Source organism: Taudactylus pleione, unplaced genomic scaffold (assembly GCF_031769625.1).
Source record: "Taudactylus pleione unplaced genomic scaffold, aTauple2 ptg000085l, whole genome shotgun sequence".
Taxonomy (NCBI): domain Eukaryota; kingdom Metazoa; phylum Chordata; class Amphibia; order Anura; family Myobatrachidae; genus Taudactylus; species Taudactylus pleione.
This window is the reverse complement of record NW_028284487.1, coordinates 2,038,484-2,062,320: the sequence shown is the minus strand read 5'-3', so window position 1 is coordinate 2,062,320 and position 23,837 is coordinate 2,038,484. Positions and strand designations below refer to the sequence as shown.

The window sequence follows — 23,837 nt, the reverse complement described above, 5'->3', positions numbered from 1 at the left end:
TGAAACATTTTACAAAGCTTTTCAAGCTAATAATATTTATATTTGAAAAAAATATGCATTATTTCTAGCAACTTGAACATTTGTATTCTACTGACATGAGATTTAACAAGATTGTCTTGCTATGTATTTCCTTACCTTGTTATCAAGAGCTGCTTGCATATTTTGGTAAGACTTTGTAGAAATAAAATGCCTTTTAATGACATAATTCAAGTATACTGCTTAAAAAAAACTTGTAGGATAACAAAAATACTACCATTCCAAAAGTTAAATTTATCATCATTTTTGCTAAACTTGCAGATAAAAATTAGACATTTCTGTTTTCATTGAAAACAGATGACCTAAGAGTGAATGTTATAATACAACATAACATGATTGCAGCTTCTAATGTATTAACTTGATCACACCAACCCTCTGCAGCATTGGATGGTTCCTGGCATTGTCAGGTGAAAATTGAAGTACTGGGAAAATGGCTACATGGAGATACTGGGTTGAGTGGCATCTTTTTCAAAGGTTGGGAAAACAGTAGTTAGAAATGATGCTACAATTCATATGTTAGCTTTAAATAGAAAAAAATGACACTTTGTTACCAATCTCTTTTACAATAACAAAATAAATTGAAACTTCTATAGTTCTTTAAACAGTTGTTTGCTGTATTATAATATTTTTTATGGTTAAAAGCTAAATGATTTTAGGATAAAATGTATTCTCATTAGCAGAGAAAGACTAGAGTTTATAATTCAACAAACAACACATCTAACATTGGATATTAGTAGGAAAGGCTTCTTAAAAGTGGACCAGATTGAATAATTTCAGTATTGACAAATCTGGTTTCACTGGGGATTGAACCCAGGCCCTTCCATCAGTAAAGCAGATGTGATAACCCTTACACTATGAAACCAAGATGAGAGGTTCATGGGTGGCCAAGTTTGTATGATCAGAAATGTGCATGATCACTTTGTTACCAATTTATTATACAATAACAAAATAAATTGAAACTTCTTTAGTTCTTCAATCAGCTGTTTGCTCTATTATGATAGTTTTTTATGGTTGAAAGCTAAATGTTTTTAAGATAAAATGTATTCTCATTAGCAGTGAAGAAACAGTTTGTAAGTGAACAAACAACATATTTCACATTGGCCAGTAGCAGGAAAGCCTTCCTTAAAGTATACCTGTTGGTATAGGTCATGATTAATAAATTTGATTTCACTGGGGATTGAACCCAGAACATTCTGCGTGTAAAGCAGATGTGATAACCACTACACTATGAAACCAAGACGGAGGCTGTCCTCACATGGTTGGTCAAACTTGCAAGATCAAAAATTTTAGTTAAAACTTAGTAAAGAGTAATGAGCACAATGTCAAATAAACCTGTATATATCTATTTCAAATGAACATTTTACAAAGTTTTTCAAGCTAAAAATATTTATATTTGAAAAAAATATGCATTATTTCTAGCAACTTGAACATTTGTATTCTACTGACATGAGATTTAACAAGATTGTCTTGCTATGTATTTTCTCGCCTTGTTATCAAGAGCTGCTTGCATATTTTGGTAAGACTTTGTAGAAATAAAATGCCTTTTAATGACATAATTCAAGTATACTGCTTAAAAAAAACTTGTAGGATAACAAAAATACTACCATTCCAAATGTTAAATTTATCATCATTTTTGCTAAACTTGCAGATAAAAATTAGACATTTCTGCTTTCCTTGAAAACAGATGATCTAAGAGTGAATGTTATAATACAACATAATATGATTGCAGCTTCTAATGTATTAACTTGATCACACCAACGCTCTGCAGCATTGGATGGTTGCTGGCATTGTCAGCTGAAAATTGAAGTACTGAGAAAAATGGCTACATGGAGATACTGGGTTGAGTGGCATCTTTTTAAATGGTTGGAAAACAGTAGTTAGAAATGATTCTACAATTCATATGTTAGCTTTAAATAGAAAAAAACGACACTTTGTTACCAATCTCTTTTACAATAACAAAATAAAATGAAACTTCTTTAGTTCTTTATTCAGTTGTTTGCTGTATTATGATATTTTTTATGGTTAAAAGCTAAATGATTTTAGGATAAATGTATTCTCATTAGCAGAGAAAGAACAGAGTTTATAATTGAACAAACAACACATCTAACATTGGATATTAGCAGGAAAGACTTCTTAAAAGTGGACCAGATTGAATAAGTTCAGAATTGACAAATCTGGTTTCACTGGGTTGTGAACCAAGAACCTTCCTTGAGTAAAGTAGATGTGATAACCCTTACACTATGAAACCAAGATAGGCGGATGATGGGTGGCCAAGTTTGTATGATCACAAATGTGCATGATCACTTTGTTACCAATTTATTATACAATAACAAAATAAATTGAAACTTCTTTAGTTCTTTAATCAGTTGTTTGCTCTATTATGATAGTTTTTTATGGTTGAAAGCTAAATGTTTTTAAGATAAAATGTATTCTCATTAGCAGTGAAGAAACAGTTTGTAAGTGAACAAACAACATATTTCACATTGGGCAGTAGCAGGAAAGCCTTCCTTAAAGTATACCTGTTGGTATAGGTCATTATTAATAAATATGATTTCACTGGGGATTGAACCCAGAACCTTCTGCATGTAAAGCAGATGTGATCACCACTACACTATGAAACCAAGAATGAGGCTGTCCTCACATGGTTGGTCAAACTTGCAAGATCAAAAATTTTAGTTAAAACTTAGTAAAGAGTAATGAGCACAATGTCAAATAAACCTGAATATATCTATTTCAAATGAAACATTTTACAAAGCTTTTCAAGCTAATAATATTTATATTTGAAAAAAATATGCATTGTTTCTAGCAACTTGAACATTTGTATTCTACTGACATGAGATTTAACAAGATTGTCTTGCTATCTATTTTCTTGTCTTGTTATCAAGAGCTGCTTGCATATTTTGGTAAGACTTTGTAGAAATAAAATGCCTTTTAATGACATAATTCAAGAATACTGCTTAAAAAAAACTTGTAGATTAACAAAAATACTACCATTCCAAATGTTAAATTTATCATAATTTTTGCTAAACTTGCAGATAAAAATTAGACATTTCTGTTTTCATTGAAAACAGATGACCTAAGAGTGAATGTTATAATACAACATAACATGATTGCAGCTTCTAATGTATTAACTTGATCACACCAACCCTCTGCAGCATTGGATGGTTACTGGCATTGTCAGGTGAAAATTGAAGTACTGGGAAAATGGCTACATGGAGATACTGGGTTGAGTGGCATCTTTTTCAAAGGTTGGGAAAACAGTAGTTAGAAATGATGCTACAATTCATATGTTAGCTTTAATTAGAAAAAAACGACACTTTGTTACCAATCTCTTTTACAATAACAAAATAAATTGAAACTTCTATAGTTCTTTAATAAGTTGTTTGCTGTTTTATGATATTTTTTATGGTTAAAAGCTAAATGATTTTAGGATAAAATGTATTCTCATTAGCAGAGAAAGAATAGAGTTTATAATTGAACAAACAACACATCTAACATTGGATATTAGTAGGAAAGGCTTCTTAAAAGTGGACCAGATTGAATAATTTCAGTATTGACAAATCTGGTTTCACTGGGGATTGAACCCAGGCCCTTCCATGAGTAAAGCAGATGTGATAACCCTTACACTATAAAACCAAGATGAGAAGATCATGGGTGGCCAAGTTTGTATGATCAGAAATGTGCATGATCACTTTGTTACCAATTTATTATACAATAACAAAATAAATTGAAACTTCTTTAGTTCTTCAATCAGCTGTTTGCTCTATTATGATAGTTTTTTATGGTTGAAAGCTAAATGTTTTTAAGATAAAATGTATTCTCATTAGCAGTGAAGAAACAGTTTGTAAGTGAACAAACAACATATTTCACATTGGGCAGTAGCAGGAAAGCCTTCCTTAAAGTATACCTGTTGGTATAGGTCATGATTAATAAATTTGATTTCACTGGGGATTGAACCCAGAACATTCTGCATGTAAAGCAGTTGTGATAACCACTACACTATGAAACCAAGACGGAGGCTGTCCTCACATGGTTGGTCAAACTTGCAAGATCAAAAATTTTAGTTAAAACTTAGTAAAGAGTAATGAGCACAATGTCAAATAAACCTGTATATATCTATTTCAAATGAACATTTTACAAAGTTTTTCAAGCTAATAATATTTATATTTGAAAAAAATATGCATTATTTCTAGCAACTTGAACATTTGTATTCTACTGACATGAGATTTAACAAGATTGTCTTGCTATGTATTTTCTCGCCTTGTTATCAAGAGCTGCTTGCATATTTTGGTAAGACTTTGTAGAAATAAAATGCCTTTTAATGACATAATTCAAGTATTCTGCTTAAAAAAAACTTGTAGGATAACAAAAATACTACCATTCCAAATGTTAAATTTATCATCATTTTTGCTAAACTTGCAGATAAAAATTAGACATTTCTGCTTTCCTTGAAAACAGATGATCTAAGAGTGAATGTTATAATACAACATAATATGATTGCAGCTTCTAATGTATTAACTTGATCACACCAACGCTCTGCAGCATTGGATGGTTGCTGGCATTGTCAGCTGAAAATTGAAGTACTGGGAAAAATGGCTACATGGAGATACTTGGTTGAGTGGCATCTTTTTAAATGGTTGGAAAACAGTAGTTAGAAATGATTCTACAATTCATATGTTAGCTTTAAATAGAAAAAAACTACACTTTGTTACCAATCTCTTTTACAATAACAAAATAAATTGAAACTTCTTTAGTTCTTTATTCAGTTGTTTGCTGTATTATGATATTTTTTATGGTTAAAAGCTAATTGATTTTAGGATAAAATGTATTCTCATTAGCAGAGAAAGAACAGAGTTTATAATTGAACAAACAACACATCTAACATTGGATATTAGCAGGAAAGGCTTCTTAAAAGTGGACCTGATTGAATAAGTTCAGTATTGACAAATCTGGTTTCACTGGGGTGTGAACCAAGAACCTTCCTTGAGTAAAGTAGATGTGATAACCCTTACACTATGAAACCAAGATAAGTGGATGACGGGTGGCCAAGGTTGTATGATCACAAATGTGCATGATCACTTTGTTACCAATTTATTATACAATAACAAAATAAATTGAAACTTCTTTAGTTTTTTAATCAGTTGTTTGCTCTATTATGATAGTTTTTTATGGTTGAAAGCTAAATGTTTTTAAGATAAAATGTATTCTCATTAGCAGTGAAGAAACAGTTTGTAAGTGAACAAACAACATATTTCACATTGGGCAGTAGCAGGACAGCCTTCCTTAAAGTATACCTGTTAGTTAAGGTCATGATTAATAAATTTGATTTCACTGGGGATTGAACCCAGGACCTTCTACGTGTAAAGCAGATGTGATAACCACTACATTATGAAACCAAGTTGGAGAATGTCCTCACATGGTTGGTCAAACTTGCATGATCAAAATTTTTAGTTAAAACTTAGTAAAGAGTAATGAGCACAATGTCAAATAAACCTGTATATATCTATTTCAAATGAAACATTTTACAAAGCTTTTCAAGCTAATAATATTTATATTTGAAAAAAATATGCATTGTTTCTAGCAACTTGAACATTTGTATTCTACTGACATGAGATTTAACAAGATTGTCTTGCTATCTATTTTCTTGTCTTGTTATCAAGAGCTGCTTGCATATTTTGGTAAGACTTTGTAGAAATAAAATGCCTTTTAATGACATAATTCAAGTATACTGCTTAAAAAAAACTTGTAGATTAACAAAAATACTACCATTCCAAATGTTAAATTTATCATCATTTTTGCTAAACTTGCAGATAAAGATTAGACATTTCTGTTTTCATTGAAAACAGATGACCTAAGAGTGAATGTTATAATACAACATAACATGATTGCAGCTTCTAATGTATTAACTTGATCACACCAACCCTCTGCAGCATTGGATGGTTACTGGCATTGTCAGGTGAAAATTGAAGTACTGGGAAAATGGCTACATGGAGATACTGGGTTGAGTGGCATCTTTTTCAAAGGTTGGGAAAACAGTAGTTAGAAATGATGCTACAATTCATATGTTAGCTTTAATTAGAAAAAAACGACACTTTGTTACCAATCTCTTTTACAATAACAAAATAAATTGAAACTTCTATAGTTCTTTAATAAGATGATTGCTGTATTATGATATTTTTTATGGTTAAAAGCTAAATGATTTTAGGATAAAATGTATTCTCATTAGCAGAGAAAGAACAGAGTTTATAATTGAACAAACAACACATCTAACATTGGATATTAGTAGGAAAGGCTTCTTAAAAGTGGACCAGATTGAATAAGTTCAGTATTGACAAATCTGGTTTCACTGGGAATTGAACCCAGGACCTTCCATGAGTAAAGCAAATGTGATAACCCTTACACTATGAAACCAAGATGGGTGTATGATGGGTGGCCAAGTTTGTATGATCACAAATGTGCATGATCACTTTGTTACCAATTTATTATACAATAACAAAATAAATTTAAACTTCTTCAGTTCATTAATCAGTTGTTTGCTCTATTATGATAGTTTTTTATGGTTGAAAGCTAAATGATTTTAGGATAAAATGTATTCTCATTAGCAGAGAAAGAACAGAGTTTATAATTGAATAAACAACACATCGAACATTGGATATTAGCAGGAAAGGCTTCTTAAAAGTAAACCAGTTGAACGAGTTCAGTATTGTCAAATCTAGTTTCACTGGGGATTGAACCCAGGACCTTCCATGAGTAAAGCAGATGTGATAACCCTTACACTATGAAACCAGGATGAGTGGACAATGGGTGGCCAAGTTTGTATGATCACAAGTGTGCATGATCACTTTGTTACCAATTTATTATACAATAACAAAATAAATTGAAACTTCTTTAGTTCTTTAATCAGTTGTTTGCTCTATTATGATAGTTTTTTATGGTTGAAAGCTAAATGTTTTTAAGATAAAATGTATTCTCATTTGCAGTGAAGAAACAGTTTGTAAGTGAACAAACAACATATTTCACATTGGGCAGTAGAAGGAAAGCCTTACTTAAAGTATACCTGTTGGTATAGGTCATTATTAATAAATATGATTTCACTGCGGATTGAACCCAGGACCTTCTGCGTGTAAAGCAGATGTGATAAACACTACACTATGAAACCAAGATGGAGGCTGTTCTCACATGGTTGGTCAAACTTGCAAGATCAATAATTTTAGTTAAAACTTAGTAAAGAGTAATGAGCACAATGTCAAATAAACCTGTATATATCTATTTCAAATGAACATTTTACAAAGTTTTTCAAGCTAATAATATTAATATTTGAAAAAAAATGCATTATTTCTAGCAACTTGAACATTTGTATTCTACTGACATGAGATTTAAGAAGATTGTCTTGCTATGTATTTTCTTGCCTTGTTATCAAGAGCTGCTTACATATTTTGGTTAGACTTTCTAGAAATAAAATGCCTTTTAATGACATAATTCAAGTATACTGCTTAAAAAGAACTTGGAGGATAACAAAAATACTACCATTCCAAAAGTTAAATTTATCATCATTTTTGCTAAACTTGCAGATAAAAATTAGACATTTCTGTTTTCATTGAAAACAGACGATCTAAGAGTGAATGTTATAATACAACATAACATGATTGCAGCTTCTAATGTATTAACTTGATCACACCAACCCTCTGCAGCATTGGATGGTTACTGGCATTGTCAGGTGAAAATTGAAGTACTGGGAAAATGGCTACATGGAGATACTGGGTTGAGTGGCATCTTTTTCAAAGGTTGGGAAAACAGTAATTAGAAATGATGCTACAATTCATATGTTAGCTTTAATTAGAAAAAAATTACACTGTTACCAATCTCTTACAATAACAAAATAAATTGAAACTTCTTTAGTTCTTTAATCAGTTGTTTGCTGTATTATGATATTTTTTATGGTTAAAAGCTAAATGATTTTAGGATAAAATGTATTCTCATTAGCAGAGAAAGAACAGAGTTTATAATTGAACAAACAACACATCTAACATTGGATATTAGCAGGAAAGGCTTCTAAAAAGTGGACCAGATTGAATAAGTTCAGTATTGACAAATCTGGTTTCACTGGGGTGTGAACCAAGGACCTTCCTTGAGTAAAGTAGATGTGATAACCCTTACACTATGAAACCAAGATAGGTGGATTATGGGTGGCCAAGTTTGTATGATCACAAATGTGCATGATCACTTTGTTACCAATTTATTATACAATAACAAAATAAATTGAAACTTCTTTAGTTCTTTAATCAGTTGTTTGCTCTATTATGATAGTTTTTTATGGTTGAAAGCTAAATGTTTTTAAGATAAAATGTATTCTCATTAGCAGTGAAGAAACAGTTTGTAAGTGAACAAACAACATATTTCACATTGGGCAGTAGCAGGAAAGCCTTCCTTAAAGTATACCTGTTGGTATAGGTCATTATTAATAAATATGATTTCACTGGGGATTGAACCCAGAACCTTCTGCATGTAAAGCAGATGTGATCACCACTACACTATGAAACCAAGAAGGAGGCTGTCCTCACATGGTTGGTCAAACTTGCAAGATCAAAAATTTTAGTTAAAACTTAGTAAAGAGTAATGAGCACAATGTCAAATAAACCTGTATATATTTATTTCAAATGAACATTTTACAAAGTTTTTCAAGCTAATAATATTTATATTTGAAAAAAATATGCATTATTTCTAGCAACTTGAACATTTGTATTCTACTGACATGAGATTTAACAAGATTGTCTTGCTATGTATTTTCTTGCCTTGTTATCAAGAGCTGCTTGCATATTTTGGTAAGACTTTGTAGAAATAAAATGCCTTTTAATGACATAATTCAAGTATACTGCTTAAAAAAAACTTGTAGATTAAAAAAAATACTACCATTCCAAATGTTAAATTTATCATCATTTTTGCTAAACTTGCAGATAAAAATTAGACATTTCTGTTTTCATTGAAAACAGATGACCTAAGAGTGAATGTTATAATACAACATAACATGAATACAGCTTCTAATGTATTAACTTGATCACACCAACCCTCTGCAGCATTGGATGGTTACTGGCATTGTCAGGTGAAATTTGAAGTACTGGGAAAATGGCTACATGGAGATACTGGGTTGAGTGGCATCTTTTTCAAAGGTTGGGAAAACAGTAGTTAGAAATGATGCTACAATTCATATGTTAGCTTTAATTAGAAAAAAACGACACTTTGTTACTAATCTCTTTTACAATAATAAAATAAATTGAAACTTCTATAGTTCTTTAATCAGTTGTTTGCTGTATTATGATATTTTTAATGGTTAAAAGCTAAATGATTTTGGATAAAATGTATTCTCATTAGCAGAGAAAGAATAGAGTTTATAATTGAACAAACTACACATCTAACATTGGATATTAGTAGGAAAGGCTTCTTAAAAGTGGACCAGATTGAATAAGTTCAGTATTGACAAATCTGGTTTCACTGGGGATTGAACCAAGGACCTTCCGTGAGTAAAGCAGATGTGATAACCCTTACACTATGAAACCAAGATAGGTGGCTGACGGGTGGCCAAGTTTGTATGATCACAAATGTGCATGATCACTTTGTTACCAATTTATTATACAATAACAAAATAAATTGAAACTTCTATAGTTCTTTAATCAGTTGTTTGCTCTATTATGATAGTTTTTTATGGTTGAAAGCTAAATGATTTTAGGATAAAATGTATTCTCATTAGCAGAGAAAGAACAGAGTTTATAATTGAATAAACAACACATCGAACATTGGATATTAGCTAGAAAGGCTTCTTAAAAGTGAACCAGTTCAGTATTGTCAAATCTAGTTTCACTGGGGATTGAACCCAGGACCTTCCATGAGTAAAGCAGATGTGATAACCCTTACACTATGAAACCAAGATGAGTGGACAATGGGTGGCCAAGTTTGTATGATCACAAGTGTGCATGATCACTTTGTTACCAATTTATTATACAATAACAAAATAAATTGAAACTTCTTTAGTTCTTTAATCAGTTGTTTGCTCTATTATGATAGTTTTTTATGGTTGAAAGCTAAATGTTTTTAAGATAAAATGTATTCTCATTTGCAGTGAAGAAACAGTTTGTAAGTGAACAAACAACATATTTCACATTGGGCAGTAGCAGGAAAGCCTTACTTAAAGTATACCTGTTGGTATAGGTCATTATTAATAAATATGATTTCACTGCGGATTGAACCCAGGACCTTCTGCGTGTAAAGCAGATGTGATAAACACTACACTATGAAACCAAGATGGAGGCTGTTCTCACATGGTTGGTCAAACTTGCAAGATCAAAAATTTTAGTTAAAACTTAGTAAAGAGTAATGAGCACAATGTCAAATAAACCTGTATATATCTATTTCAAATGAACATTTTACAAAGCTTTTCAAGCTAATAATATTAATATTTGAAAAAAAAAGCATTATTTCTAGCAACTTGAACATTTGTATTCTACTGACATGAGATTTAAGAAGATTGTCTTGCTATGTATTTTCTTGCCTTGTTATCAAGAGCTGCTTGCATATTTTGGTAAGACTTTGTAGAAATAAAATGCCTTTTAATGACATAATTCAAGTATACTGCTTAAAAAGAACTTGTTGGATAACAAAAATACTACCATTCCAAAAGTTAAATTTATCATCATTTTTGCTAAACTTGCAGATAAAAATTAGACATTTCTGTTTTCATTGAAAACAGACGATCTAAGAGTGAATGTTATAATACAACATAACATGATTGCAGCTTCTAATGTATTAACTTGATCACACCAACCCTCTGCAGCATTGGATGGTTACTGGCATTGTCAGGTGAAAATTGAAGTACTGGGAAAATGGCTACATGGAGATACTGGGTTGAGTGGCATCTTTTTCAAAGGTTGGGAAAACAGTAATTAGAAATGATGCTACAATTCATATGTTAGCTTTAATTAGAAAAAAAATTACACTGTTACCAATCTCTTTTACAATAACAAAATAAATTGAAACTTCTTTAGTTCCTTAATCAGTTGTTTGCTGTATTATGATATTTTTTATGGTTAAAAGCTAAATGATTTTAGGATAAAATGTATTCTCATTAGCAGAGAAAGAACAGAGTTTATAATTGAACAAACAACACATCTAACATTGGATATTAGTAGGAAAGGCTTCTTAAAAGTGGACCAGATTGAATAAGTTCAGTATTGACAAATCTGGTTTCACTGGGGATTGAACCCAGGACATTCCACGAGTAAAGCATATGTGATAACCCTTACACTATGAAACCAAGATGAGTGGACTACGGGTGGCCAAGTTTGTATGATCACAAATGTGCATGATCATTTTGTTACCAATTTATTATACAATAACAAAATAAATTGAAACTTCTTTAGTTCTTCAATCAGCTGTTTGCTCTATTATGATAGTTTTTTATGGTTGAAAGCTAAATGTTTTTAAGATAAAATGTATTCTCATTAGCAGTGAAGAAACAGTTTGTAAGTGAACAAACAACATATTTCACATTGGGCAGTAGCAGGAAAGCCTTCCTTAAAGTATACCTGTTGGTATAGGTCATGATTAATAAATTTGATTTCACTGGGGATTGAACCCAGGACCTTCTGCGTGTAAAGCAGATGTGATAACCACTACACTATGAAACCAAGACGGAGGCTGTCCTCACATGGTTGGTCAAACTTGCAAGATCAAAAATTTTAGTTAAAACTTAGTAAAGAGTAATGAGCACAATGTCAAATAAACCTGTATATATTTATTTCAAATGAACATTTTACAAAGTTTTTCAAGCTAATAATATTTATATTTGAAAAAAATATGCATTATTTCTAGCAACTTGAACATTTGTATTCTACTGACATGAGATTTAACAAGATGGTCTTGCTATGTATTTTCTTGCCTTGTTATCAAGAGCTGCTTGCATATTTTGGTAAGACTTTGTAGAAATAAAATGCCTTTTAATGACATAATTCAAGTATACTGCTTAAAAAAAACTTGTAGGATAACAAAAATACTACCATTCTAAATGTTAAATTTATCATCATTTTTGCTAAACTTGCAGATAAAAATTAGACATTTCTGTTTTCATTGAAAACAGATGACCTAAGAGTGAATGTTATAATACAACATAACATGATTGCAGCTTCTAATGTATTAACTTGATCACACCAACGCTCTGCAGCATTGGATGTTTGCTGGCATTGTCAGGTGAAAATTGAAGTACTGGGAAAAATGGCTACATGGAGATACTGGGTTGAGTGGCATCTTTTTCAATGGTTGGAAAACAGTAGTTAGAAATGATGCTACAATTCATATGTTAGCTTTAAATAGAAAAAAATGACACTTTGTTACCAATCTCTTTTACAATAACAAAATAAATTGAAACTTCTATAGTTCTTTAATCAGTTGTTTGCTGTATTATAATATTTTTTATAGTTAAAAGCTAAATGATTTTAGGATAAAATGTATTCTCATTAGCAGAGAAAGACTAGAGTTTATAATTCAACAAACAACACATCTAACATTGGATATTAGTAGGAAAAGCTTCTTAAAAGTGGACCTGATTGAATAAGTTCAGTATTGACAAATCTGGTTTCACTGGGGATTGAACCCAGGACCTTCCACGAGTAAAGCAGATGTGATAACCCTTACACTATGAAACCAAGATGCGTGGATCATCGGTGGCCAAGTTTGTATGATCACAAATGTGCATGATCACTTTGTTACCAATTTATTATACAATAACAAAATAAATTGAAACTTCTTTAGTTTTTTAATCAGTTGTTTGCTCTATTATGATAGTTTTTTATGGTTGAAAGCTAAATGTTTTTAAGATAAAATGTATTCTCATTAGCAGTGAAGAAACAGTTTGTAAGTGAACAAACAACATATTTCACATTGGGCAGTAGCAGGACAGCCTTCCTTAAAGTATACCTGTTGGTTAAGGTCATGATTAATAAATTTGATTTCACTGGGGATTGAACCCAGGACCTTCTACGTGTAAAGCAGATGTGATAACCACTACATTATGAAACCAAGTTGGAGAATGTCCTCACATGGTTGGTCAAACTTGCATGATCAAAATTTTTAGTTAAAACTTAGTAAAGAGTAATGAGCACAATGTCAAATAAACCTGTATATATCTATTTCAAATGAAACATTTTACAAAGCTTTTCAAGCTAATAATATTTATATTTGAAAAAAATATGCATTGTTTCTAGCAACTTGAACATTTGTATTCTACTGACATGAGATTTAACAAGATTGTCTTGCTATCTATTTTCTTGTCTTGTTATCAAGAGCTGCTTGCATATTTTGGTAAGACTTTGTAGAAATAAAATGCCTTTTAATGACATAATTCAAGTATACTGCTTAAAAAAAACTTGTAGATTAACAAAAATACTACCATTCCAAATGTTAAATTTATCATCATTTTTGCTAAACTTGCAGATAAAGATTAGACATTTCTGTTTTCATTGAAAACAGATGACCTAAGAGTGAATGTTATAATACAACATAACATGATTGCAGCTTCTAATGTATTAACTTGATCACACCAACCCTCTGCAGCATTGGATGGTTACTGGCATTGTCAGGTGAAAATTGAAGTACTGGGAAAATGGCTACATGGAGATACTGGGTTGAGTGGCATCTTTTTCAAAGGTTGGGAAAACAGTAGTTAGAAATGATGCTACAATTCATATGTTAGCTTTAATTAGAAAAAAACGACACTTTGTTACCAATCTCTTTTACAATAACAAAATAAATTGAAACTTCTATAGTTCTTTAATAAGATGATTGCTGTATTATGATATTTTTTATGGTTAAAAGCTAAATGATTTTAGGATAAAATGTATTCTCATTAGCAGAGAAAGAACAGAGTTTATAATTGAACAAACAACACATCTAACATTGGATATTAGTAGGAAAGGCTTCTTAAAAGTGGACCAGATTGAATAAGTTCAGTATTGACAAATCTGGTTTCACTGGGAATTGAACCCAGGACCTTCCATGAGTAAAGCAGATGTGATAACCCTTACACTATGAAACCAAGATGGGTGTATGATGGGTGGCCAAGTTTGTATGATCACAAATGTGCATGATCACTTTGTTACCAATTTATTATACAATAACAAAATAAATTGAAACTTCTTTAGTTCTTTAATCAGTTGTTTGCTCTATTATGATAGTTTTTTATGGTTGAAAGCTAAATGTTTTTAAGATAAAATGTATTCTCATTAGCAGTGAAGAAACAGTTTGTAAGTGAACAAACAACATATTTCACATTGGGCAGTAGCAGGAAAGCCTTCCTTAAAGTATACCTGTTGGTATAGGTCATTATTAATAAATATGATTTCACTGGGGATTGAACCCAGAACCTTCTGCATGTAAAGCAGATGTGATCACCACTACACTATGAAACCAAGAATGAGGCTGTCCTCACATGGTTGGTCAAACTTGCAAGATCAAAAATTTTAGTTAAAACTTAGTAAAGAGTAATGAGCACAATGTCAAATAAACCTGAATATATCTATTTCAAATGAAACATTTTACAAAGCTTTTCAAGCTAATAATATTTATATTTGAAAAAAATATGCATTGTTTCTAGCAACTTGAACATTTGTATTCTACTGACATGAGATTTAACAAGATTGTCTTGCTATCTATTTTCTTGTCTTGTTATCAAGAGCTGCTTGCATATTTTGGTAAGACTTTGTAGAAATAAAATGCCTTTTAATGACATAATTCAAGAATACTGCTTAAAAAAAACTTGTAGATTAACAAAAATACTACCATTCCAAATGTTAAATTTATCATAATTTTTGCTAAACTTGCAGATAAAAATTAGACATTTCTGTTTTCATTGAAAACAGATGACCTAAGAGTGAATGTTATAATACAACATAACATGATTGCAGCTTCTAATGTATTAACTTGATCACACCAACCCTCTGCAGCATTGGATGGTTACTGGCATTGTCAGGTGAAAATTGAAGTACTGGGAAAATGGCTACATGGAGATACTGGGTGAGTGGCATCTTTTTCAAAGGTTGGGAAAACAGTAGTTAGAAATGATGCTACAATTCATATGTTAGCTTTAATTAGAAAAAAACGACACTTTGTTACCAATCTCTTTTACAATAACAAAATAAATTGAAACTTCTATAGTTCTTTAATAAGTTGTTTGCTGTTTTATGATATTTTTTATGGTTAAAAGCTAAATGATTTTAGGATAAAATGTATTCTCATTAGCAGAGAAAGAATAGAGTTTATAATTGAACAAACAACACATCTAACATTGGATATTAGTAGGAAAGGCTTCTTAAAAGTGGACCAGATTGAATAATTTCAGTATTGACAAATCTGGTTTCACTGGGGATTGAACCCAGGCCCTTCCATGAGTAAAGCAGATGTGATAACCCTTACACTATAAAACCAAGATGAGAAGATCATGGGTGGCCAAGTTTGTATGATCAGAAATGTGCATGATCACTTTGTTACCAATTTATTATACAATAACAAAATAAATTGAAACTTCTTTAGTTCTTCAATCAGCTGTTTGCTCTATTATGATAGTTTTTTATGGTTGAAAGCTAAATGTTTTTAAGATAAAATGTATTCTCATTAGCAGTGAAGAAACAGTTTGTAAGTGAACAAACAACATATTTCACATTGGGCAGTAGCAGGAAAGCCTTCCTTAAAGTATACCTGTTGGTATAGGTCATGATTAATAAATTTGATTTCACTGGGGATTGAACCCAGAACATTCTGCATGTAAAGCAGTTGTGATAACCACTACACTATGAAACCAAGACGGAGGCTGTCCTCACATGGTTGGTCAAACTTGCAAGATCAAAAATTTTAGTTAAAACTTAGTAAAGAGTAATGAGCACAATGTCAAATAAACCTGTATATATCTATTTCAAATGAACATTTTAAGAAGTTTTTCAAGCTAATAATATTTATATTTGAAAAAAATATGCATTATTTCTAGCAACTTGAACATTTGTATTCTACTGACATGAGATTTAACAAGATTGTCTTGCTATGTATTTTCTCGCCTTGTTATCAAGAGCTGCTTGCATATTTTGGTAAGACTTTGTAGAAATAAAATGCCTTTTAATGACATAATTCAAGTATTCTGCTTAAAAAAAACTTGTAGGATAACAAAAATACTACCATTCCAAATGTTAAATTTATCATCATTTTTGCTAAACTTGCAGATAAAAATTAGACATTTCTGTTTTCATTGAAAACAGACGATCTAAGAGTGAATGTTATAATACAACATAACATGATTGCAGCTTCTAATGTATTAACTTGATCACACCAACCCTCTGCAGCATTGGATGGTTACTGGCATTGTCAGGTGAAAATTGAAGTACTGGGAAAATGGCTACATGGAGATACTGGGTTGAGTGGCATCTTTTTCAAAGGTTGGGAAAACAGTAATTAGAAATGATGCTACAATTCATATGTTAGCTTTAATTAGAAAAAAATTACACTGTTACCAATCTCTTACAATAACAAAATAAATTGAAACTTCTTTAGTTCTTTAATCAGTTGTTTGCTGTATTATGATATTTTTTATGGTTAAAAGCTAAATGATTTTAGGATAAAATGTATTCTCATTAGCAGAGAAAGAACAGAGTTTATAATTGAACAAACAACACATCTAACATTGGATATTAGCAGGAAAGGCTTCTTAAAAGTGGACCAGATTGAATAAGTTCAGTATTGACAAATCTGGTTTCACTGGGGTGTGAACCAAGGACCTTCCTTGAGTAAAGTAGATGTGATAACCCTTACACTATGAAACCAAGATAGGTGGATTATGGGTGGCCAAGTTTGTATGATCACAAATGTGCATGATCACTTTGTTACCAATTTATTATACAATAACAAAATAAATTGAAACTTCTTTAGTTCTTTAATCAGTTGTTTGCTCTATTATGATAGTTTTTTATGGTTGAAAGCTAAATGTTTTTAAGATAAAATGTATTCTCATTAGCAGTGAAGAAACAGTTTGTAAGTGAACAAACAACATATTTCACATTGGGCAGTAGCAGGAAAGCCTTCCTTAAAGTATACCTGTTGGTATAGGTCATTATTAATAAATATGATTTCACTGGGGATTGAACCCAGAACCTTCTGCATGTAAAGCAGATGTGATCACCACTACACTATGAAACCAAGAAGGAGGCTGTCCTCACATGGTTGGTCAAACTTGCAAGATCAAAAATTTTAGTTAAAACTTAGTAAAGAGTAATGAGCACAATGTCAAATAAACCTGTATATATTTATTTCAAATGAACATTTTACAAAGTTTTTCAAGCTAATAATATTTATATTTGAAAAAAATATGCATTATTTCTAGCAACTTGAACATTTGTATTCTACTGACATGAGATTTAACAAGATTGTCTTGCTATGTATTTTCTTGCCTTGTTATCAAGAGCTGCTTGCATATTTTGGTAAGACTTTGTAGAAATAAAATGCCTTTTAATGACATAATTCAAGTATACTGCTTAAAAAAAACTTGTAGATTAAAAAAAATACTACCATTCCAAATGTTAAATTTATCATCATTTTTGCTAAACTTGCAGATAAAAATTAGACATTTCTGTTTTCATTGAAAACAGATGACCTAAGAGTGAATGTTATAATACAACATAACATGATTGCAGCTTCTAATGTATTAACTTGATCACACCAACCCTCTGCAGCATTGGATGGTTACTGGCATTGTCAGGTGAAATTTGAAGTACTGGGAAAATGGCTACATGGAGATACTGGGTTGAGTGGCATCTTTTTCAAAGGTTGGGAAAACAGTAGTTAGAAATGATGCTACAATTCATATGTTAGCTTTAATTAGAAAAAAACGACACTTTGTTACTAATCTCTTTTACAATAATAAAATAAATTGAAACTTCTATAGTTCTTTAATCAGTTGTTTGCTGTATTATGATATTTTTAATGGTTAAAAGCTAAATGATTTTGGATAAAATGTATTCTCATTAGCAGAGAAAGAATAGAGTTTATAATTGAACAAACTACACATCTAACATTGGATATTAGTAGGAAAGGCTTCTTAAAAGTGGACCAGATTGAATAAGTTCAGTATTGACAAATCTGGTTTCACTGGGGATTGAACCAAGGACCTTCCGTGAGTAAAGCAGATGTGATAACCCTTACACTATGAAACCAAGATAGGTGGCTGACGGGTGGCCAAGTTTGTATGATCACAAATGTGCATGATCACTTTGTTACCAATTTATTATACAATAACAAAATAAATTGAAACTTCTATAGTTCTTTAATCAGTTGTTTGCTCTATTATGATAGTTTTTTATGGTTGAAAGCTAAATGATTTTAGGATAAAATGTATTCTCATTAGCAGAGAAAGAACAGAGTTTATAATTGAATAAACAACACATCGAACATTGGATATTAGCTAGAAAGGCTTCTTAAAAGTGAACCAGTTCAGTATTGTCAAATCTAGTTTCACTGGGGATTGAACCCAGGACCTTCCATGAGTAAAGCAGATGTGATAACCCTTACACTATGAAACCAAGATGAGTGGACAATGGGTGGCCAAGTTTGTATGATCACAAGTGTGCATGATCACTTTGTTACCAATTTATTATACAATAACAAAATAAATTGAAACTTCTTTAGTTCTTTAATCAGTTGTTTGCTCTATTATGATAGTTTTTTATGGTTGAAAGCTAAATGTTTTTAAGATAAAATGTATTCTCATTTGCAGTGAAGAAACAGTTTGTAAGTGAACAAACAACATATTTCACATTGGGCAGTAGCAGGAAAGCCTTACTTAAAGTATACCTGTTGGTATAGGTCATTATTAATAAATATGATTTCACTGCGGATTGAACCCAGGACCTTCTGCGTGTAAAGCAGATGTGATAAACACTACACTATGAAACCAAGATGGAGGCTGTTCTCACATGGTTGGTCAAACTTGCAAGATCAAAAATTTTAGTTAAAACTTAGTAAAGAGTAATGAGCACAATGTCAAATAAACCTGTATATATCTATTTCAAATGAACATTTTACAAAGCTTTTCAAGCTAATAATATTAATATTTGAAAAAAAAAGCATTATTTCTAGCAACTTGAACATTTGTATTCTACTGACATGAGATTTAAGAAGATTGTCTTGCTATGTATTTTCTTGCCTTGTTATCAAGAGCTGCTTGCATATTTTGGTAAGACTTTGTAGAAATAAAATGCCTTTTAATGACATAATTCAAGTATACTGCTTAAAAAGAACTTGTTGGATAACAAAAATACTACCATTCCAAAAGTTAAATTTATCATCATTTTTGCTAAACTTGCAGATAAAAATTAGACATTTCTGTTTTCATTGAAAACAGACGATCTAAGAGTGAATGTTATAATACAACATAACATGATTGCAGCTTCTAATGTATTAACTTGATCACACCAACCCTCTGCAGCATTGGATGGTTACTGGCATTGTCAGGTGAAAATTGAAGTACTGGGAAAATGGCTACATGGAGATACTGGGTTGAGTGGCATCTTTTTCAAAGGTTGGGAAAACAGTAATTAGAAATGATGCTACAATTCATATGTTAGCTTTAATTAGAAAAAAAATTACACTGTTACCAATCTCTTTTACAATAACAAAATAAATTGAAACTTCTTTAGTTCCTTAATCAGTTGTTTGCTGTATTATGATATTTTTTATGGTTAAAAGCTAAATGATTTTAGGATAAAATGTATTCTCATTAGCAGAGAAAGAACAGAGTTTATAATTGAACAAACAACACATCTAACATTGGATATTAGTAGGAAAGGCTTCTTAAAAGTGGACCAGATTGAATAAGTTCAGTATTGACAAATCTGGTTTCACTGGGGATTGAACCCAGGACATTCCACGAGTAAAGCATATGTGATAACCCTTACACTATGAAACCAAGATGAGTGGACTACGGGTGGCCAAGTTTGTATGATCACAAATGTGCATGATCATTTTGTTACCAATTTATTATACAATAACAAAATAAATTGAAACTTCTTTAGTTCTTCAATCAGCTGTTTGCTCTATTATGATAGTTTTTTATGGTTGAAAGCTAAATGTTTTTAAGATAAAATGTATTCTCATTAGCAGTGAAGAAACAGTTTGTAAGTGAACAAACAACATATTTCACATTGGGCAGTAGCAGGAAAGCCTTCCTTAAAGTATACCTGTTGGTATAGGTCATGATTAATAAATTTGATTTCACTGGGGATTGAACCCAGGACCTTCTGCGTGTAAAGCAGATGTGATAACCACTACACTATGAAACCAAGACGGAGGCTGTCCTCACATGGTTGGTCAAACTTGCAAGATCAAAAATTTTAGTTAAAACTTAGTAAAGAGTAATGAGCACAATGTCAAATAAACCTGTATATATTTATTTCAAATGAACATTTTACAAAGTTTTTCAAGCTAATAATATTTATATTTGAAAAAAATATGCATTATTTCTAGCAACTTGAACATTTGTATTCTACTGACATGAGATTTAACAAGATGGTCTTGCTATGTATTTTCTTGCCTTGTTATCAAGAGCTGCTTGCATATTTTGGTAAGACTTTGTAGAAATAAAATGCCTTTTAATGACATAATTCAAGTATACTGCTTAAAAAAAACTTGTAGGATAACAAAAATACTACCATTCTAAATGTTAAATTTATCATCATTTTTGCTAAACTTGCAGATAAAAATTAGACATTTCTGTTTTCATTGAAAACAGATGACCTAAGAGTGAATGTTATAATACAACATAACATGATTGCAGCTTCTAATGTATTAACTTGATCACACCAACGCTCTGCAGCATTGGATGTTTGCTGGCATTGTCAGGTGAAAATTGAAGTACTGGGAAAAATGGCTACATGGAGATACTGGGTTGAGTGGCATCTTTTTCAATGGTTGGAAAACAGTAGTTAGAAATGATGCTACAATTCATATGTTAGCTTTAAATAGAAAAAAATGACACTTTGTTACCAATCTCTTTTACAATAACAAAATAAATTGAAACTTCTATAGTTCTTTAATCAGTTGTTTGCTGTATTATAATATTTTTTATGGTTAAAAGCTAAATGATTTTAGGATAAAATGTATTCTCATTAGCAGAGAAAGACTAGAGTTTATAATTCAACAAACAACACATCTAACATTGGATATTAGTAGGAAAGGCTTCTTAAAAGTGGACCTGATTGAATAAGTTCAGTATTGACAAATCTGGTTTCACTGGGGATTGAACCCAGGACCTTCCACGAGTAAAGCAGATGTGATAACCCTTACACTATGAAACCAAGATGCGTGGATCATCGGTGGCCAAGTTTGTATGATCACAAATGTGCATGATCACTTTGTTACCAATTTATTATACAATAACAAAATAAATTGAAACTTCTTTAGTTTTTTAATCAGTTGTTTGCTCTATTATGATAGTTTTTTATGGTTGAAAGCTAAATGTTTTTAAGATAAAATGTATTCTCATTAGCAGTGAAGAAACAGTTTGTAAGTGAACAAACAACATATTTCACATTGGGCAGTAGCAGGACAGCCTTCCTTAAAGTATACCTGTTGGTTAAGGTCATGATTAATAAATTTGATTTCACTGGGGATTGAACCCAGGACCTTCTACGTGTAAAGCAGATGTGATAACCACTACATTATGAAACCAAGTTGGAGAATGTCCTCACATGGTTGGTCAAACTTGCATGATCAAAATTTTTAGTTAAAACTTAGTAAAGAGTAATGAGCACAATGTCAAATAAACCTGTATATATCTATTTCAAATGAAACATTTTACAAAGCTTTTCAAGCTAATAATATTTATATTTGAAAAAAATATGCATTGTTTCTAGCAACTTGAACATTTGTATTCTACTGACATGAGATTTAACAAGATTGTCTTGCTATCTATTTTCTTGTCTTGTTATCAAGAGCTGCTTGCATATTTTGGTAAGACTTTGTAGAAATAAAATGCCTTTTAATGACATAATTCAAGTATACTGCTTAAAAAAAACTTGTAGATTAACAAAAATACTACCATTCCAAATGTTAAATTTATCATCATTTTTGCTAAACTTGCAGATAAAGATTAGACATTTCTGTTTTCATTGAAAACAGATGACCTAAGAGTGAATGTTATAATACAACATAACATGATTGCAGCTTCTAATGTATTAACTTGATCACACCAACCCTCTGCAGCATTGGATGGTTACTGGCATTGTCAGGTGAAAATTGAAGTACTGGGAAAATGGCTACATGGAGATACTGGGTTGAGTGGCATCTTTTTCAAAGGTTGGGAAAACAGTAGTTAGAAATGATGCTACAATTCATATGTTAGCTTTAATTAGAAAAAAACGACACTTTGTTACCAATCTCTTTTACAATAACAAAATAAATTGAAACTTCTATAGTTCTTTAATAAGATGATTGCTGTATTATGATATTTTTTATGGTTAAAAGCTAAATGATTTTAGGATAAAATGTATTCTCATTAGCAGAGAAAGAACAGAGTTTATAATTGAACAAACAACACATCTAACATTGGATATTAGTAGGAAAGGCTTCTTAAAAGTGGACCAGATTGAATAAGTTCAGTATTGACAAATCTGGTTTCACTGGGAATTGAACCCAGGACCTTCCATGAGTAAAGCAGATGTGATAACCCTTACACTATGAAACCAAGATGGGTGTATGATGGGTGGCCAAGTTTGTATGATCACAAATGTGCATGATCACTTTGTTACCAATTTATTATACAATAACAAAATAAATTGAAACTTCTTTAGTTCTTTAATCAGTTGTTTGCTCTATTATGATAGTTTTTTATGGTTGAAAGCTAAATGTTTTTAAGATAAAATGTATTCTCATTAGCAGTGAAGAAACAGTTTGTAAGTGAACAAACAACATATTTCACATTGGGCAGTAGCAGGAAAGCCTTCCTTAAAGTATACCTGTTGGTATAGGTCATTATTAATAAATATGATTTCACTGGGGATTGAACCCAGAACCTTCTGCATGTAAAGCAGATGTGATCACCACTACACTATGAAACCAAGAATGAGGCTGTCCTCACATGGTTGGTCAAACTTGCAAGATCAAAAATTTTAGTTAAAACTTAGTAAGGAGTAATGAGCACAATGTCAAATAAACCTGAATATATCTATTTCAAATGAAACATTTTACAAAGCTTTTCAAGCTAATAATATTTATATTTGAAAAAAATATGCATTGTTTCTAGCAACTTGAACATTTGTATTCTACTGACATGAGATTTAACAAGATTGTCTTGCTATCTATTTTCTTGTCTTGTTATCAAGAGCTGCTTGCATATTTTGGTAAGACTTTGTAGAAATAAAATGCCTTTTAATGACATAATTCAAGAATACTGCTTAAAAAAAACTTGTAGATTAACAAAAATACTACCATTCCAAATGTTAAATTTATCATAATTTTTGCTAAACTTGCAGATAAAAATTAGACATTTCTGTTTTCATTGAAAACAGATGACCTAAGAGTGAATGTTATAATACAACATAACATGATTGCAGCTTCTAATGTATTAACTTGATCACACCAACCCTCTGCAGCATTGGATGGTTACTGGCATTGTCAGGTGAAAATTGAAGTACTGGGAAAATGGCTACATGGAGATACTGGGTTGAGTGGCATCTTTTTCAAAGGTTGGGAAAACAGTAGTTAGAAATGATGCTACAATTCAT

At 31.2% G+C, this 23,837-nt stretch overlaps 18 non-coding genes across 18 annotated transcripts; all 18 read right to left on the bottom strand.

Moving 5' to 3' along the window:
• Nucleotides 1-1,198: 1,198 nt before the first annotated feature.
• On the bottom strand, nucleotides 1,199-1,271 carry TRNAV-UAC (transfer RNA valine (anticodon UAC)). Its single transcript has one exon. It is a non-coding gene; the product is annotated as a tRNA-Val (tRNA).
• Nucleotides 1,272-2,584: 1,313 nt separating this feature from the next.
• On the bottom strand, nucleotides 2,585-2,657 carry TRNAV-UAC (transfer RNA valine (anticodon UAC)). Its single transcript has one exon. It is a non-coding gene; the product is annotated as a tRNA-Val (tRNA).
• A 1,315-nt stretch (nucleotides 2,658-3,972) lies between these two features.
• Nucleotides 3,973-4,045, bottom strand: TRNAV-UAC (transfer RNA valine (anticodon UAC)). Its single transcript has one exon. It is a non-coding gene; the product is annotated as a tRNA-Val (tRNA).
• Nucleotides 4,046-5,359: 1,314 nt separating this feature from the next.
• Nucleotides 5,360-5,432, bottom strand: TRNAV-UAC (transfer RNA valine (anticodon UAC)). Its single transcript has one exon. It is a non-coding gene; the product is annotated as a tRNA-Val (tRNA).
• A 1,690-nt stretch (nucleotides 5,433-7,122) lies between these two features.
• On the bottom strand, nucleotides 7,123-7,195 carry TRNAV-UAC (transfer RNA valine (anticodon UAC)). The gene has a single exon. It is a non-coding gene; the product is annotated as a tRNA-Val (tRNA).
• A 1,309-nt stretch (nucleotides 7,196-8,504) lies between these two features.
• On the bottom strand, nucleotides 8,505-8,577 carry TRNAV-UAC (transfer RNA valine (anticodon UAC)). The gene has a single exon. It is a non-coding gene; the product is annotated as a tRNA-Val (tRNA).
• Nucleotides 8,578-10,256: 1,679 nt separating this feature from the next.
• Nucleotides 10,257-10,329, bottom strand: TRNAV-UAC (transfer RNA valine (anticodon UAC)). The gene has a single exon. It is a non-coding gene; the product is annotated as a tRNA-Val (tRNA).
• Nucleotides 10,330-11,641: 1,312 nt separating this feature from the next.
• Nucleotides 11,642-11,714, bottom strand: TRNAV-UAC (transfer RNA valine (anticodon UAC)). Its single transcript has one exon. It is a non-coding gene; the product is annotated as a tRNA-Val (tRNA).
• A 941-nt stretch (nucleotides 11,715-12,655) lies between these two features.
• Nucleotides 12,656-12,728, bottom strand: TRNAV-UAC (transfer RNA valine (anticodon UAC)). Its single transcript has one exon. It is a non-coding gene; the product is annotated as a tRNA-Val (tRNA).
• Nucleotides 12,729-13,028: 300 nt separating this feature from the next.
• On the bottom strand, nucleotides 13,029-13,101 carry TRNAV-UAC (transfer RNA valine (anticodon UAC)). Its single transcript has one exon. It is a non-coding gene; the product is annotated as a tRNA-Val (tRNA).
• A 1,315-nt stretch (nucleotides 13,102-14,416) lies between these two features.
• On the bottom strand, nucleotides 14,417-14,489 carry TRNAV-UAC (transfer RNA valine (anticodon UAC)). The gene has a single exon. It is a non-coding gene; the product is annotated as a tRNA-Val (tRNA).
• Nucleotides 14,490-15,803: 1,314 nt separating this feature from the next.
• TRNAV-UAC (transfer RNA valine (anticodon UAC)) lies at nucleotides 15,804-15,876 on the bottom strand. The gene has a single exon. It is a non-coding gene; the product is annotated as a tRNA-Val (tRNA).
• Nucleotides 15,877-17,186: 1,310 nt separating this feature from the next.
• TRNAV-UAC (transfer RNA valine (anticodon UAC)) lies at nucleotides 17,187-17,259 on the bottom strand. The gene has a single exon. It is a non-coding gene; the product is annotated as a tRNA-Val (tRNA).
• Nucleotides 17,260-18,938: 1,679 nt separating this feature from the next.
• TRNAV-UAC (transfer RNA valine (anticodon UAC)) lies at nucleotides 18,939-19,011 on the bottom strand. Its single transcript has one exon. It is a non-coding gene; the product is annotated as a tRNA-Val (tRNA).
• Nucleotides 19,012-20,323: 1,312 nt separating this feature from the next.
• On the bottom strand, nucleotides 20,324-20,396 carry TRNAV-UAC (transfer RNA valine (anticodon UAC)). Its single transcript has one exon. It is a non-coding gene; the product is annotated as a tRNA-Val (tRNA).
• A 941-nt stretch (nucleotides 20,397-21,337) lies between these two features.
• TRNAV-UAC (transfer RNA valine (anticodon UAC)) lies at nucleotides 21,338-21,410 on the bottom strand. The gene has a single exon. It is a non-coding gene; the product is annotated as a tRNA-Val (tRNA).
• A 300-nt stretch (nucleotides 21,411-21,710) lies between these two features.
• Nucleotides 21,711-21,783, bottom strand: TRNAV-UAC (transfer RNA valine (anticodon UAC)). Its single transcript has one exon. It is a non-coding gene; the product is annotated as a tRNA-Val (tRNA).
• A 1,315-nt stretch (nucleotides 21,784-23,098) lies between these two features.
• On the bottom strand, nucleotides 23,099-23,171 carry TRNAV-UAC (transfer RNA valine (anticodon UAC)). Its single transcript has one exon. It is a non-coding gene; the product is annotated as a tRNA-Val (tRNA).
• Nucleotides 23,172-23,837: the final 666 nt, after the last annotated feature.